Below are 14687 nucleotides of genomic sequence, written 5' to 3' on the forward strand. Positions count from 1 at the left end.
GGCCTGCCCCCGGCTCTGCCTCTCGTCCCTGAGCGAGTCCTTCCCGTTGCCCAAGGATCCACTCGGGCCTTTCCTTTGCAGTTACCACCTCCAGCAAAGGGCAGACCTCAGGAGCCTCTTGATCCTTCTCCCATGACTGTACGTGGGATTAGTGCCGTCCGTGGAAGGAGAGCTTCAGGGAAATTCCTGGCCTGACACCGTCAGGCACCTAGTAGGTGCCCCTAACATCTGCTTTTTCCTTCCACATCCTCTTCTGGGAAAGGCCTCTCATCCACCTTGATCATCTGCAGCATGGGCCTTGCCCACAGCTCGTGTTCAATTAATATCTTAGGTTCCTACATAAGTCTCAGAAATTAGCGTTGTTGCAACGCGTGTAAACCCGTGTGTGTTGCACATGCGTATTATACTCACTCCACGTGCGAGAGCCCTCTGGCATCCAGGCCAGTGCCTTCACTTAACCAACCGCATTCTAGACGTTTGGGTTTTTGTTTTTGTTTTTGTTTTTGTTTTTGTTTTGTTGTTGTTGTTTCCCTCGAATGAATGGTTATTTACTTGTCAGGGTAAAAATTGGTAAAAGGGAAAAGGTGTGCTTTTCTGTTGAAAAAAAAAAAATCAGTATTTTTATCCTAAAGCTACTCCAGACTCCACCTAACTTTCATTGTTCAAAGTGTCTTCATAGGTTCTCTTCTCATTAAAAATGGAAATACTAGGGGCGCCTGGGTGGCTCTGGGAGTTAAGCATCTGCATCAGCTCAGGTCATGATCCCAGGATCCTGGGGTCGAGCCCCACATTCCGCTCCCTTCTCAGCAGGAAGCCTGCTTTTCCCTCTTCCTCTTCCTTTTCTTAAAAAAAGAAATAATAGTAGTTACTTTATACATCTTTTAAGGTCTCTGAGGAAAAGTCCACGGTGCACATATTAGTACGCTCTCGTATTGTCGCCACGTGCTGTAATACAGACAGCCTGAGATTTGGACAGAAGGTAGAGCATCTATGTTATCTCCGTCAAACGAAAAAACAAACCAAAACAAAGGAAATTGTAAAATCCCACTGCTGGTGACGTGGTGGTGGCACAGGCACGTGTGCTGTGGAGGACTGTTCAGCAGTGCGTATTGACTCATAAATATTTCACATACTTTTTAGGATATCAGTTCTAAGAACTGCGGCAAGATGGTAACCTTAAGAGAGAAACAACTTAAACAGGCAGTGTAATTCACAACGGTGAAAACAAGAAGTAACCCAAATGCACAAAAATAGGAGGGTTCTATGGATTACAACGCGTCAACGTAATGGAATACTTCACAGCAATTAAAAAGGCTAAACACAAAGCCTATGTAGACACAGGGACTGATTTAAAATACATATCAAAATACAATTTTATGTGCACTTTGATTAAAATAATGCAGACTTTTGTACTCGCATGGAGGCATAAAGATTAAAAAAGGGACAAAAAGACACGACTATGTCTGCTTGTTACATTGGTGACACTAAATTTATTTTACGTCCATCCAGACCCCCCTGTATTTTAAATCCCCCTAACAGCCCTGCAAGGCAGCTTTTACTACTTCCATTTCTCAGATGAGGAGTCAGGCACAAATCTTTTAACTAAATCACACATCAAAGAAAAGATGAAGCAGGCCTTGGAATGAACCTTGCCCCACTGACCCTCAAATCTGTGCTTTTTAAAATTAATTATTCACAAATTATTTTGCTGCGTCTGTGCATCTGGTGTTGCTTTCTCTTGAGGAGAACTCATTTTCAGTTGGTCCTTAATTCATCTTAAAATAATGTAGACAGAGACATTCACCATAGGATTTATCATACGTGCACATGTAATGTGTAAAGTGTGGTGTAGTGTCACGCACACCGCATGCTGTACCTGTTGTCACAAACCAGGTCTCAGTATTCATGGCCCCGTGCGCTTAGGCTCTAGACTTGGCTCAATGATGTGCCTTGCTCAGCGGGAGTTTGGCAAGCATGACACAAGCAGGTCTTGGTAAACCTAGGTGAGTTGGGCTTGGAACCCATCCACCATGGTTTTTTTTTTTTTTATTATTAAGATTTATTTATTTATTTGTTCATGAGAGAGAGAGAGAGAGAGAGGGAAAAGCAGGCTCTACACAGGGAGCTGGATATGGGACTTGATCCCAGGATTCCAGGATCACACCCTGGGCCAAAGGCAAGCACTAAATCGCTGAGCCACCCAGGGATGCCCAGATCCACCATGTTTTGAGGGAGCCCAAGCCCAACCCCAGGAGAAGCTGTCTAGAAGAGGATGCAGATAGCCCAGAAAGAGCCCCAGGTGAACTCCCGGCTCGTAGGCAGCATGAACTGCCAGCTACATGGCTGCACGGAGAGATCATTGTGGCTGCTCCAGCACCCGCCAAGCCTCCAGGTGACAGGGACTCCTGTTGGCACCACATGGGCAGAAGAACCAACCAATGGGCCCAGCTAACCCTTCTAACCATGAGAAATCATGAATCTTTGTTGTTCGAAGCCACTCAGTTTGGGGATGGCTCGTTATCTAGCAACATGTGACGGATACACCAGAAAAGAAAAATCTGAAGTACCCAGATCAAGTCCGCACATAATAAGTGCTTAATTAAGACGTGCAGGAGGAGGAAGGGGTCAATACTGTAGCTTGCCATTCAGATTCGCTTTTAATTGTCCACCACCGACTTCCTCTTTCCCGAGACAACCTCTCTGTGGAACTGGATTGATCTGTAAACCAGGCCAGCAGGCAGGACGGCCCAAGGTGGTCCTTTCTAGAGGGCAGATTGTACAGTTGCGTAGCAGAGGAGCATTGTCCTTTTTGAAATGTCAGATCCTTTAGAAGCCGGAGAGTTACAGTCACTGCTTGGTAATCGTCCTGCCCCCTGCTAGTGCTTCCATTGTTGGCTCCCGTAATAAGGTTCAGTCTCATGCTCAATTCTTATCTTCCGAAATGTAGCCTGCCTGCAACAGCCATTTGTGTTAGAGTCTCAGACAACCATGACCCCTCCCAGCGACAGCATCTCGCTGCCCTTGCCTCCGTTGAGTGCCCCCTCACCTCCCTCTTAGGTCATTATAGCAGCCCCAACAAGTCCCCCGGCATCTTGGCTTATCCTCCTTGATGCCATTCTCTGCAGCAGGCAGTAGGCCATTCCTAAAGCACAGATAGAATCATTTCACTCTGCTTTTTAAAACCCACCAGTGGGCTCCCCGTTGCCTCAAAGCAGCATCCACCTGCACTCATGCACACTTCATAAGGTGTGAGCTCGGAATGACATTCATAGTTTAATATGTTTGGGAAACCCTGGGTTAAACAAAGTTACCAGATACTTCTGTCGTGTATTTGTTACAGGACTTCTCAGAGCCTTTAACATGCTAATGTGAATTGGGAATCTCCAAAAGGATCACATAAAAAGCAGCATTTACTAACTTTACTTTCTTTTTTTTTTTTAAAGATATTTTTTTTTTTAAAGATTTTATTTACTTATTCATGAGAGATGCAGAGGCAGAGACAGGAGAAGCAGGCTCCATGCAAGGAGCTCCATATGGGACTCGATCTCGGGACTCCAGGATCATGCCCTGGGCCGAAGGCAGATTCTCGACTGCTGAAACACCCAGGCGTCCGTCCCTAACTTTACTTTATTGACAGGTTGTCTTTGGTTCCATCGAGTTAAGGATTAGAATTGTGGAAACCTCTGCAAGGTCCTTACTTAGTTGGGCATGCCAGCTTCTTCCTGTTCTGGCCTCAGTTTATCTTTCCAGCTCAAGTCTTGGTTTCTCCCAAATTCTTGCTTCCCGACAACTTGATGCCTTTACATATGCATTCCTTTTGTTCAGAAACACCCACTCTGCTCTTTCATAGCCTAGTTAATTTGTATTCATCTTCCAAATGTCAGGTCAATCTTTCCTCCTCCGGTAAATATCCTGCCCTGCTCAACCGCACTCCGCTCACCCCACCCTCCTCATCTTGGGCTGAATTATGGATGCTCACCCCATGATATCCCATGATTTGTTCTGTTATATACACTTCTACATGGCCTTATGATTGCCTGGTAGACTTTCCTTCTAGAATGCATGTCCTTTGGGTAGGGCTGATTGCTCGGCACTTAGTGGGCATTTAATAAGTGTTTATTGAAAAAATGAGTTCTGGAAAGAGGAAGCAATTTGGAGAAAATTATCGTTGACTAAGAACTTCCTGAGACCAGTCACACTGGCAGTAGATGACTTTTCAGGGGTTCATCCACCCAGAGCCCCAACACGTCTCTCATATTGACCTTACCCCACAGCTACTCCTAGGTGTGATCTCTCATGGAAGGTCACAGGAATCAAACTGGGTCTGCTCAATTTATTCTCTGAATATTTGTACTTAGCAGTTGTTAGAATGTCACTCAATCTGCAAACACCTAAACTCCAGAGCCCTGGTGGCCATTCTGTGGGTGTGAGCAGATGAAGCCGCTCTATAGGGGGGGAGGGGGAAGAAGGCAGAGGGATTATCTGGAAAGAGGCTAAGATGGGGAGCTATAGCGGCCTGTGTTCCTAACGGGTCTTCTATTTCTCCTTTTAGCACTACTTGAGGCCCGGCTTTGTTGCCTGTGTTTGGGTTATGAGAGTATCATTCCAATGAATTTCCTTTTATCCACTTAAGCTTATTCGAAGGGGGTTTTTGTTGCGTTACCATTAGGGGCTTTACTAAGCAACATCCAGTTCTTTTTCCTTGAAAAGCTCAAAATGTGAATAGCCCCGCGAACGTGCTTCTGTTTGTCACAGCCACGTTGTGAATATTAATGGCAATACTTACGCAGGTCGATTGTGCATTGAGAATATGAAATATGTATGTCACTTAAAAACAAATGACCGTCAACACAGCGCCTGGGCTGAGTTAGTCTCGCCCAGGTGGTCACAGCTGATGCCAAGGGAAGCTAAGGCAATGCATTTGTGCCAGACTCTGTGGCTCCCAAGGTCGGGACCTGAATGTGCAGATTCAGGAAGGTGCTGTCTTGCTAATGATGTGTTATCGCTAACGATGCGTTCGTAGATTTATACAGAGAAAAAAATGTTAATAAAATGTTCTTTGAGCTGCATTTCTGCTTTGCTGAGTTGTCATTCATTAGGCAAATTTGAGGCAACATAATTGCTACAAGATTCTACATATTTGCAAATGAATTTGTGAATTTATTTGGGAAATGAATGGGTTTTAAGTTGGCTTGTTGGACTAATTCTATCTTGTTTCTAGGAGATGTTTCATTTATCGGTTTCTCAGAGCTCTCAGGGTGGATGGCAGTTAGCTGTTGACAAAATAATAGACAGATAGGCTTAGATTTAAATTCTGACCCCATCACTTACTCGTAGGGTGACCATGACACGATTACTTCTCTGAGTCTTAGTTTTCTCATCTGTCAAATGGGCATGATGGTACATAGAGAGCTGTTATGGTATTAAATTTGATAATGTGTGGTAAAAAATGAGCATCCGAGATTCGGCACTTATTATTTCACCTTTAGCTGTCTTTTGATTGTTCCTATTGGAAACAATATTGTTGCTGAAGGAAACTGGCCATTCACATAAACATTGACACATGAAATTGTATGACTAGGAGTGTGGGATTTCGGTTGGACGTGGGTGCAGGGAAGCTGAGCCAGTTACCTACCACCACACCTGTCACAGGTGCATCCACTAGGGACAATGGTGGGCACGTATGGATTACATCCCAAGCGAAGATGGGACATCCCAGACTTCAACTTATGATGGCGAAGTGCATGTTTGGCATGTGCAAAACTCGGGGAATGGATTGGGTCCACATGTGGGAAACTTACAGTTATTCACTGGCTGGTTGACCTGCTCTTTGAAGAATTTGTCTTTCTCAAGTGTTCTGGAAAATTCTAATCCCCTTTCTGAAAGTAGCTGGTGAGCAGCAGTTTTTGAAGGCAGCATACATGATGGGAATGACATGATATTGGAGTAAAACCTGCATTCTGGTTATCTTGACCTTTTTCTGTTTCTTTGCCTTTGGCTCATCATCTCACCACCTGGATCCTGTTTCTGTATCTGTAAGATGAAGATAATAATGTCACCAGATGACATAAATGTATGTTTATTTCCTTCCTTCCTTCCTTCCTTCCTTCCTTCCTTCCTTCCTTCCTTCCTATTTTTTTCCTTCCTTCCTACCTTTCTTCTTCCCTCCCTCCCGCAAATGAAGTGCTAAGGGCTAGGGATCTAGCAGCGAACAAAACAGACAAATGTTACCCTCAGAGAGCTTATTTTCTATTGGGGGAGGAGGTAAGTTAATAAATATCTCAAAAAAAGTAAAATTCAGCTACCCTGTGCTAGCTGACTGCCAAGGAATAAAATGTTCAGGGAAGAAGGAATTGAAGTGTCAGTGGGGGTGGAGTCATCAATTCAGAACAAACTGGCTGGCCAAGGACTTCCTGGGAAGGTGGCATTTGAAGACTGGCTCAAAGGGAATGAGGGGGCAGCTCAGGATGTGCTCGGGGTCGAGTGTGGGGACATCGCGGTAGAGGACCCGGCGTGGGCCAAGGACTTGAAGCTAGAGGCCTGGGGAATCTGAGGGACCATGAAGAGGTGAGATGGGGACCTGGAGTCCTTGGGCAGAGAGAAGCAGGAAGGAGGGTGGAAGGGCAGGCGAGGCAGACGGCAGCCTTGGGGACCACTCTCAGGCTTTGTCTCTTACCCCAGGCCTAACGGGTGCTGCTGGAGAACTGCGGTCGCGGCCACAGTCCAATCTGACTTAGTCTTCTCGGTGCCATCTAGAGCTCTACTGCCCCATGTGGAAGCTACAGATCTCTGGAACTGTGGCTGATGAGCCGGAGGGGCTGGATTTTCCATTTTATTTCCTTTGAATTGATTTAAATTTAAATTAAAAAATCATTACTTGATTCAGTGATTGGAAAACTTTTAAGTGTGTTTGGAACGAGTTGGGTATATGAATCTGTTTTTTCAACTGCACAGTTATGAGATCTAAATATAGAGCAGGTGCTTCCGACAAAAATTTTCCATCTGAATTGAGGTGTGATGGAATTGTGAAAGGCACCCCGGATTTCCAAAACGAGGAATGAAGAAAAAGAAGGTTAAAATAAATCGATCTTATTATTTACATTCATTTTATGTTGAAATAATATTTTGAATATATTGGGTTAAATAAAATACAGTCTCATTGATTTCACTCTCTTCTATTTTTTTTACATTTTTGAGACATAACTACTGGAAAATTCAAAATGACAAACACGGCTCACATTCTCTTTCTATTGGAGAGCGCTGATGTAGAAAAGGCTTTGTACCGAGCTTGGCACATATTAATGAACTCATTCATTCATTCATTACAAATGTATCGGGCGCTTTCTAGGGATGGAGCACAGTGCCCACAAAGGGAGATGCAGGTGCTCCCTGCCCTCGTGGGACGTCTCGTGGGGGAGGCTGGTAAAAGAAAGAAAAAAAATAAAGTAATACAAAATTGCAGTGTGTGCTATGGAAGAAAGAAGTCGGGGTCTGAGAAAGAGCATATGGGCCAGGGGACGTTAGGTGGGGCTCAGAGGTGAGGAGTTAGAACTCTTTGAGGCTCATCATCAAACTGTCACACAAAAGTGCCCCTTAAACCTTCAAGTTACTGTTAATATTTGTGTTTTCGGGGGCAAGGCATTTGGCTGGAATATGATCCCCTTGAGAATAGAGACTGAGTCTCAGTCCACATTTCACGCAGGGTGTCGGCCCCATTGAGCAGGTGTGAGGTGTCGAAGAGGATGGGAGACATCGTGGGGCCTCTGGGGAGCTGAAGGGAAGCATCAGACAGGTTCCAGGGTTCATCTAGCTTCTCTGGAAAGGGAAAAATGCAACGGTGCACACGAAAGACAAGGTGTTTCCAGGGCTGAATAAAGAGCACACGTGGGAGTGCGGTTGGCATTCTGGACACGAGAAGACGAGATAGTGGGGAAGACGGTGTAGCACTCGGGTCTGAAGCAAGTTTGAGCTTGAAGCAGGTGGAGAGGAACAGAGATGAGTTCCAGACAGGAGACAGGGGACAAACAGGAGTTCTGAGGTGGGACCTGGTGGCCGAGACTAAGGATGCTTCCGTCCTCTGCAACCCAAGCAGTGGGTCTGGCCTTCTGGGTTCTGAGAAGTCGCTAAATAACTGGGCTCAGAGAGAAATGAGCATTCAATACACACTGGGCGCTACTAATACAAATTTACCATCTGCATTGAGGTCTTCTATAATTATACAAGCATTCCAGAGTTTGAAAATTGAGGATGAGAAAAGGGAGAATGAAACTCAGATTGTTAATCTTCTCTAGTCATTGAATGTTGAAATAATGTTTTGGATATGTGGGGGTAAATAGGCTACATTAACATTAATTTCACTCCTCTCTTTTTCCTTTTTTTAATGTAACTACTAGAAAATTTTGAATTGCAAACAGGGCTTGTGTTCTATTTCTATGGGAGACCACTGCTCATGGCCCAGCCCGGGGCTCCTCTCGGGGAGGGTCTTCAGTGTACCCCAAGGTCATGGCTTCCAGAAACCCCTGTGCCTTGTTACCAGTAGGCATAAGACGTTGGAGCCACAGCCTCGCTGTGACCGGAGCAGCTCAAACCCCCTCCTTGGAAGCGTGAAAGTGGTCCTTGGTCAGAGTACCCAGATTTCTCTCCGCTGAGAGCCTTTCTTCAGTATCACATTACTCTGGTAGAGTAGAAACTCTTGTCCTAATTCTGGAAATCACATGTAAGGGAAGTGAGGTTTTGACCTCTAGTCACACAGGAGTCAAACGTCGGTCATGAGAGCAAATCCTCATCCCTCATGCAGTCAGTGAACCCTTGATAATCATGCTGAAGGAATCCCTCTCATTAACGTAGCGACCTCTCCTATTTCCCAGGTGGAAGCTGAGACCCAGAGGGAGAGACAGAGATGAGTCCAGGGTCCTGCTGCCCCCCCCTTTTTTTAAGGTTTTATTTATTTATTCATGAGAGACACAGAGAGAGGCAGAGACACTCGGTACCAGAGGGAGACGCAGGCTTCCCGTGGGGAGCCCGATGCGGGACTCGATCCTGGGACCCCGAGGTCATGACCTGAGCCAAAGGCAGATGCTCAACCACTGAGCCACCCTGGAGTCCCACTGTCCACTGTCTTTATCCTCAGTAGCTCCCTTGTAAATGGAATTCGATGGAAAGAAAGATGTCTACATCCTCAGGGGTCAGGGGAAAGGGGTCCCTCTTCCTCTGGCCTGTTGGTGTGGAACACTAAAATGGGGGTTTACCGAGCGGTGACCCGAACCGAGACAAGTGCTCACAAGGTGATGTTGGTCCGGTTAGGGGTGAGCTTCTCGTTGTCAAATACATCCCCGTCCCCACCTCTGTCCCTCCCAATCAGCGGTAACTTCCTGGAGGCTGGGGCTGCATACCTGGCCTTCCTCCTGCCAGGGAGACTGGCAGCTGCTGCTGGGGATGAGTGCAGGCTGGTGGGGACGGCACAGGCCCTGGGTGACACTCAGAGGCACTGGCCACTGGTGAGCTGGCCCAGGATTCAGGGCTGGGAGCCAGGCAGGAAGAGATAAGGCTTGCCCCAGTGACAGGACCTCCCACATGCTGTTTATGTGCCCAGCCCCCTGCCGTCTGGGTCCTGTCCCCATGCCTGGCCTCCATCCTGGGAAGCCAAGCTGTGTCACACCCTTCACTTTGATGCATTCCAGGCCCAAGTGTTTGGGCAGAAGTGGGAGATGGAGGGAAGGCTCAGCCCTGCTGCAGGATCTGAGAACCCGGAGAGCCTCAGCAGGGAACAGGCCCACGCTTCTCCAAGCCCACAGATGTCTTGGAAACTAATCCTGGGGGGCTCATTAGAGGCTGTACCCCTGGGGCTTGAGGGGTGGGGCCAGGCTCCCCAGCTCTGCACCCCCCACCCAGGGGAACGCAGTTAGGGAGCAGGATGGGCTGTTCCTGTTCTCCCCAGTGTCCCCGGTGGCCACAGCTCTCTGCTGATTGACAGCATTTCACATCCCTAAAAATTACATTTTTTATCTAAAAAGAAACACCCTGGAATGTTACCAACAGTAAACGTCTTTGGGTGCTGAGTCTATGGATGATTTCTCTATCTCTAATTTTCTCTTCTTTACTCTGAACCTTTTCTCCACTGAGCCTATATTACTTTATAACAATAATATTTGAACAAAGTTCTTTTATTTTATTTATTTTTTTATTTTCTTCTGCCCAGAAGGCAAGATATGACTTCCACGGGGCAGGTTGTCTCCTTGAGCGAAGATGACCGTTGTAGCCACCACAAACCCACATCCCTAAACGCATCTGCTTTGTGCTCTATCTCTGTTTCTTCTCCCTGGGGTGGGGGGTGGACGATGAAGGGGAGGGGGGATGTGTTCTCTTGAGCCAGGGGGCTTCACATACTTTATTTCATTTAATAATCAAAAATAAAGCAAGAAAGAAGAGGCCGATGAAAGGGAAGAGGAGAATTCCTTGATCCCGAGTCTCTAGCCCCCACCAGCAATTCAGAAATCCCTGCCTGGTGTTGGTTCTACCGCCGTATTGCTTTCATCCCCCGCCATGCACGGTCACTGCCATTCCTCTTCGCCACCATCCCCAGAGCCTCCCCTGGACACCCCTGTGCCTGTCGTCTGTCCTCCCCTCCTACAGCTTGTATTGGTCAGAATGCTCATGTATGTGGCGGCACTGGAGCTGGGAATTCCAATCTCTGAGTTCCTCTTTTTTTTTCTTTCTCCATTATGTCCAGTGACATTAGGAGCAACCAGCCAATCTCATTACCTTCACTCGTTTGCCAAAACCTTTCCAAAGTATCATATACCCGGCCACCCAGCCCTGTGCTCCTCCTAAGTGGTTCATGAGGAATATTCAAGGCTGCGGTGTTGCGTTCCTCTGCCGCCAGGTCAAGCTATGGACTGCCAGTCCTCTCTTTACTCCTGGAAATATTCTTGTCCTTAAATCTAATCAGATTGAGAGTCAATTCCAGAAACGCCGGAAAAAACTCAGAAAGCTCATCCTTAAAATTCTGTTCCTCTAGGACCACTCTTGGTACCAAAATCTGTATTAGTCAGTGTTCTTTAGAGCCAGTCTGTCTGTCTGTCTCTATCTCTCTATCTCTCTTTCTATCTCTCTATCTCTGTATGTGTTTATCTATTTATCAAGAGTTTATTATGAGGAATTGGTTCATGTGATTATGGAGTCCCAAGACCTCGGCTGGCATGCGGGAGACCCAGGAGGCTACTGGTTAGTTCCAGTCCAAGTCCAACTAGCCTGACACCTAGGTGAGCTGATGTTAAGTCCCAGGCCAAGAGCAGGGGAAGACTCATGTCCCAGCCCAAGTAACACAGAGGCTAAGTTCCCTTCCTCAGCGTCTTTGCTCTCTTGAGGTCTTCAATGATTGGATGAGGCCCACCCGCAGTAGAGACAACAATCGGCTTTACTCAGTCAACTGATTTCCCTCACTCTTTTGTGAAGTTGTCTATTCATTAAAAAGCATCTTTAGGGGTGCCTGGGTGGCTCAGTTGGGTGAGCATTTGCCTTTGGCTCAGGTCATGATCTCAGGGTCCTGGGATCCAGTCCCACATTGGGCTCTCTGCTCAGCGAGGAGCCTGCTTCTCCCTCTCCCCCTGCCTGCTCCGCCTGCTTGTGCTCTCTCTCTGGCAAATAAAGAAGAAGAAGAAAAAAAGAAAAGCATCTTTATTCTACATGTTTGATAATGAGAGGGTTTCTCAGGACATCTATTTGCCTAATTGGAGCAGAGGTCACCCAGGTATAACGTGTGTGTGTGTGTGTGTGTGTGTGTACACATTCATATATGAAATTTATAAATTTAATTTCATTAGTAAATTTTATATACTCAAAATGTGTCCTTGCATGATAATTATGATATTCAGGATAGAGTTTATCTCTGCAAACCAGAAAAGGAAATGGGATTTGAGAGGGAAACACAGGCTTTAAGTTTATCTGTAATATTTTATTTCTTAGAAAAATGCTGAGATTGTATCAAGCTGGTGGTTGTGAAACAGGTGTCTATCATATTATCTCACTATTTTATGGTATGTGGAAACTATTTTATAAGCAGGAAAAGGAAGGAATGAAGGAGCTAAGAAAGGTATAAGAATGGAAGGTGCCAGGTCATTCCTAGAGTGATGGCCAAAATCAAGGCCATGGAGCCTGTCGGGCGGGTCACCTGCCATCACCGGGTCGCTGGAGCTTAGGGTCCCCCTTTGCCACCGCTGTCCCTAGAGGCCCCACGTGGGCTCCAATACTGTGGCCACCCACTGCCGGAATAGAGTCTCTACAGCTCCGGATCTTTGAGTCACTACCTCCCAATTCCGTCCAGGCACATCCTTGGTTATGTACCTCACTCGAGGAGCAAGGGGACGGTGGGGGTGAGAAAAGAGGTATCTGCACCTTTGCCTTCTGTACTGAGGGGCTGTCCCTGTCTCATAAAGTGGAGAGTTTCTCAAGCACAAGAAGGGGGTGAAGGTTCAAATACCACAAAAATTAAGAGTCCAGTGCCAGCCATGCCTCGGAGGATTGAGCTTTCTCTGCACGATCGTGGGCCAGACCCTGGGTTGGGTCCTGTGCCCCCTTCCTTACCTCCATCCTGCTGCCCACCACCCGCTCCGCTCCAGGGCTCCTTACCCCAGTCTCAATGGACAACAAACCGTTGGACTCGCTCCATGTCACAGGGGAAGGCAGAGGCAAAGCAAAGATCAAGATTCTGGTCTCTTTGATTCCAAGTTCTTGTTTCTGACATTTTCAGGCAAAATTAAGAGAGACACTTTCCCTATAAGCTTCCGCCTCCTCCCTGTTGTTTTATCACTCTCAACAGATACGGCTCTTTCTTGTGTGTGCTTTATCCTCGCCGTGAGGGAAAGGTCAAAGGAAAGCCGATCTACAGCAAAATGATTCGATGGAGAATTTGATTTTGATAAAGTGGCAACAGACAGCCCCAGATCTTGCGTCGGCTACAGACCCACGGAGAGGCAGGCGTCTCCCGGAGCCAGCTGCGCGGTGGGTTTGCAGGAGCTGTGACAGTGAGGGGAAATGTCTTATTTGAGACGTCAGGGGCTCTTCAGATTCATTATGGGCAAACATCTGCCTCACCAAGCTACAGATAAGAAAGACTAAAGATCTCGAGTAGAAATATGAAGCCGAGTGGGGCCAGGGTGCAGATGTGCCGAAACAGAACGTGTTTTGGTGCTTTCGACGTGGATTGTATGCTGAGCACTGAGCCTTCTTCGAACCATCTGGCTGACCGTGTGTGCAAAACCCAGAAATTGGTCACATTTTCTCAAAATTAAAATTCAATAAGAGGCATCTTTCATTTCAATCTCCTGCCTTTGTGTTGCAAACACAATACCCTGGTGACAAATGCAGGTGAATTGAATTTTGTTTTTCCCCGTAATAGTCGCATCTAGCAGCAAACTAATGTATTAGTTATCAGAGACAAAAAAAATAAGCATAATGCCTGAATCTGAACTTGAAATTGCGTAACTGCAGCAAAATGGCTTTCGATTGAATAGAACATTTGTTTTCCTTTTCCTTTTTCCTTCTTCTTTTTGTTAAATCTCCATTTGTCTGCCATGATCATAGTTTATTGGAGGGTTGCTCTCGAGCTTTATATGAAAGGGCTCTCACTGAATTTCACAGGGCTGCCACCCTCAGCTCTTGCACACCCACCCAAAGCCATTAGCATTTGCTCCTCCACGCCTGGACTCCAGGACATACCCTTTTTCCAATCCATTTTGTAATGCACATATTTAGAGCCTGTGTGAACACTTAGGGGCACGGGGGCTTTTGTTCAGCGAATGGGGGCACAGTGATGAAAATAGATATCATCTGAGCAACTTTCTGAGTGCCTGGAGCTTTATGTATATCATATCTGATCCTCACATCATCTGAGGAAGAGAGGGACTATTTCTATTTAACTGGTTATGAAGCAACAGCTCAAAGAGGACGATGGACTGGTTGGAAGGGTGAGAGCAAGAGCAAGAGCAACATTAACCCTGGGATTGGGAGGGAGTGCAAGGCGGGTGGTGGTGCTCTTTAGTGTGTGGTCAGTGGAGTTTGCTGCCTGGGCAAGAACAAGGGGTCGGTATGGGAATCGTTGGAGAGAAATATTTGAAAGTCAAGCGGGAACATCAGTTACACAGTTGCTGAACTTCATGGTGGAAGAGTTCGGAGAAAGAGAGCAATGAACATTGGGCTGCCTGGGAATCAGGGTCCTTCAGTACGTCACTGCTCAGCGGCTGGCTGGCAAAAGGCTGAGCCCAGATTACCACCTCAGCTCTGCCCCGTGCCTTGCTCCCCACTGCTGAGCCTGGGCCCGGGGTGACGTTCAGATCCCATCAGCCATGCTGGGACTTTTAGGATGCAGAATAACTATGGGTTTTTTAACTGAATTATAAATTCATTTATAATTTATTTTTTAATTGATTAATTAGTTAATTAATTAATTTAAATATTCTGTTTATTTATTCATGAGAGACACAGAGAGAGGCAGAGACACAGGCAGAGGGAGGGGCAGGCTCCATGCAGGGAGCCCGATGTGGGAGTCGATCCTAGGACTCCAGGATCACACCCTGGGCTGAAGGTGGCGCTAAACCACTGAGCCACCCGGGCTGCCCTCATTTATAATTTATAAAGGCTAAATTCATCAAAGCAACTCACACACTTGTATGCCTCATTTTGTCCCCAGC

The sequence above is a fragment of the Canis lupus genome, chromosome 5 (genome assembly GCF_003254725.2).
Source record: "Canis lupus dingo isolate Sandy chromosome 5, ASM325472v2, whole genome shotgun sequence".
NCBI lineage: Eukaryota > Metazoa > Chordata > Mammalia > Carnivora > Canidae > Canis > Canis lupus.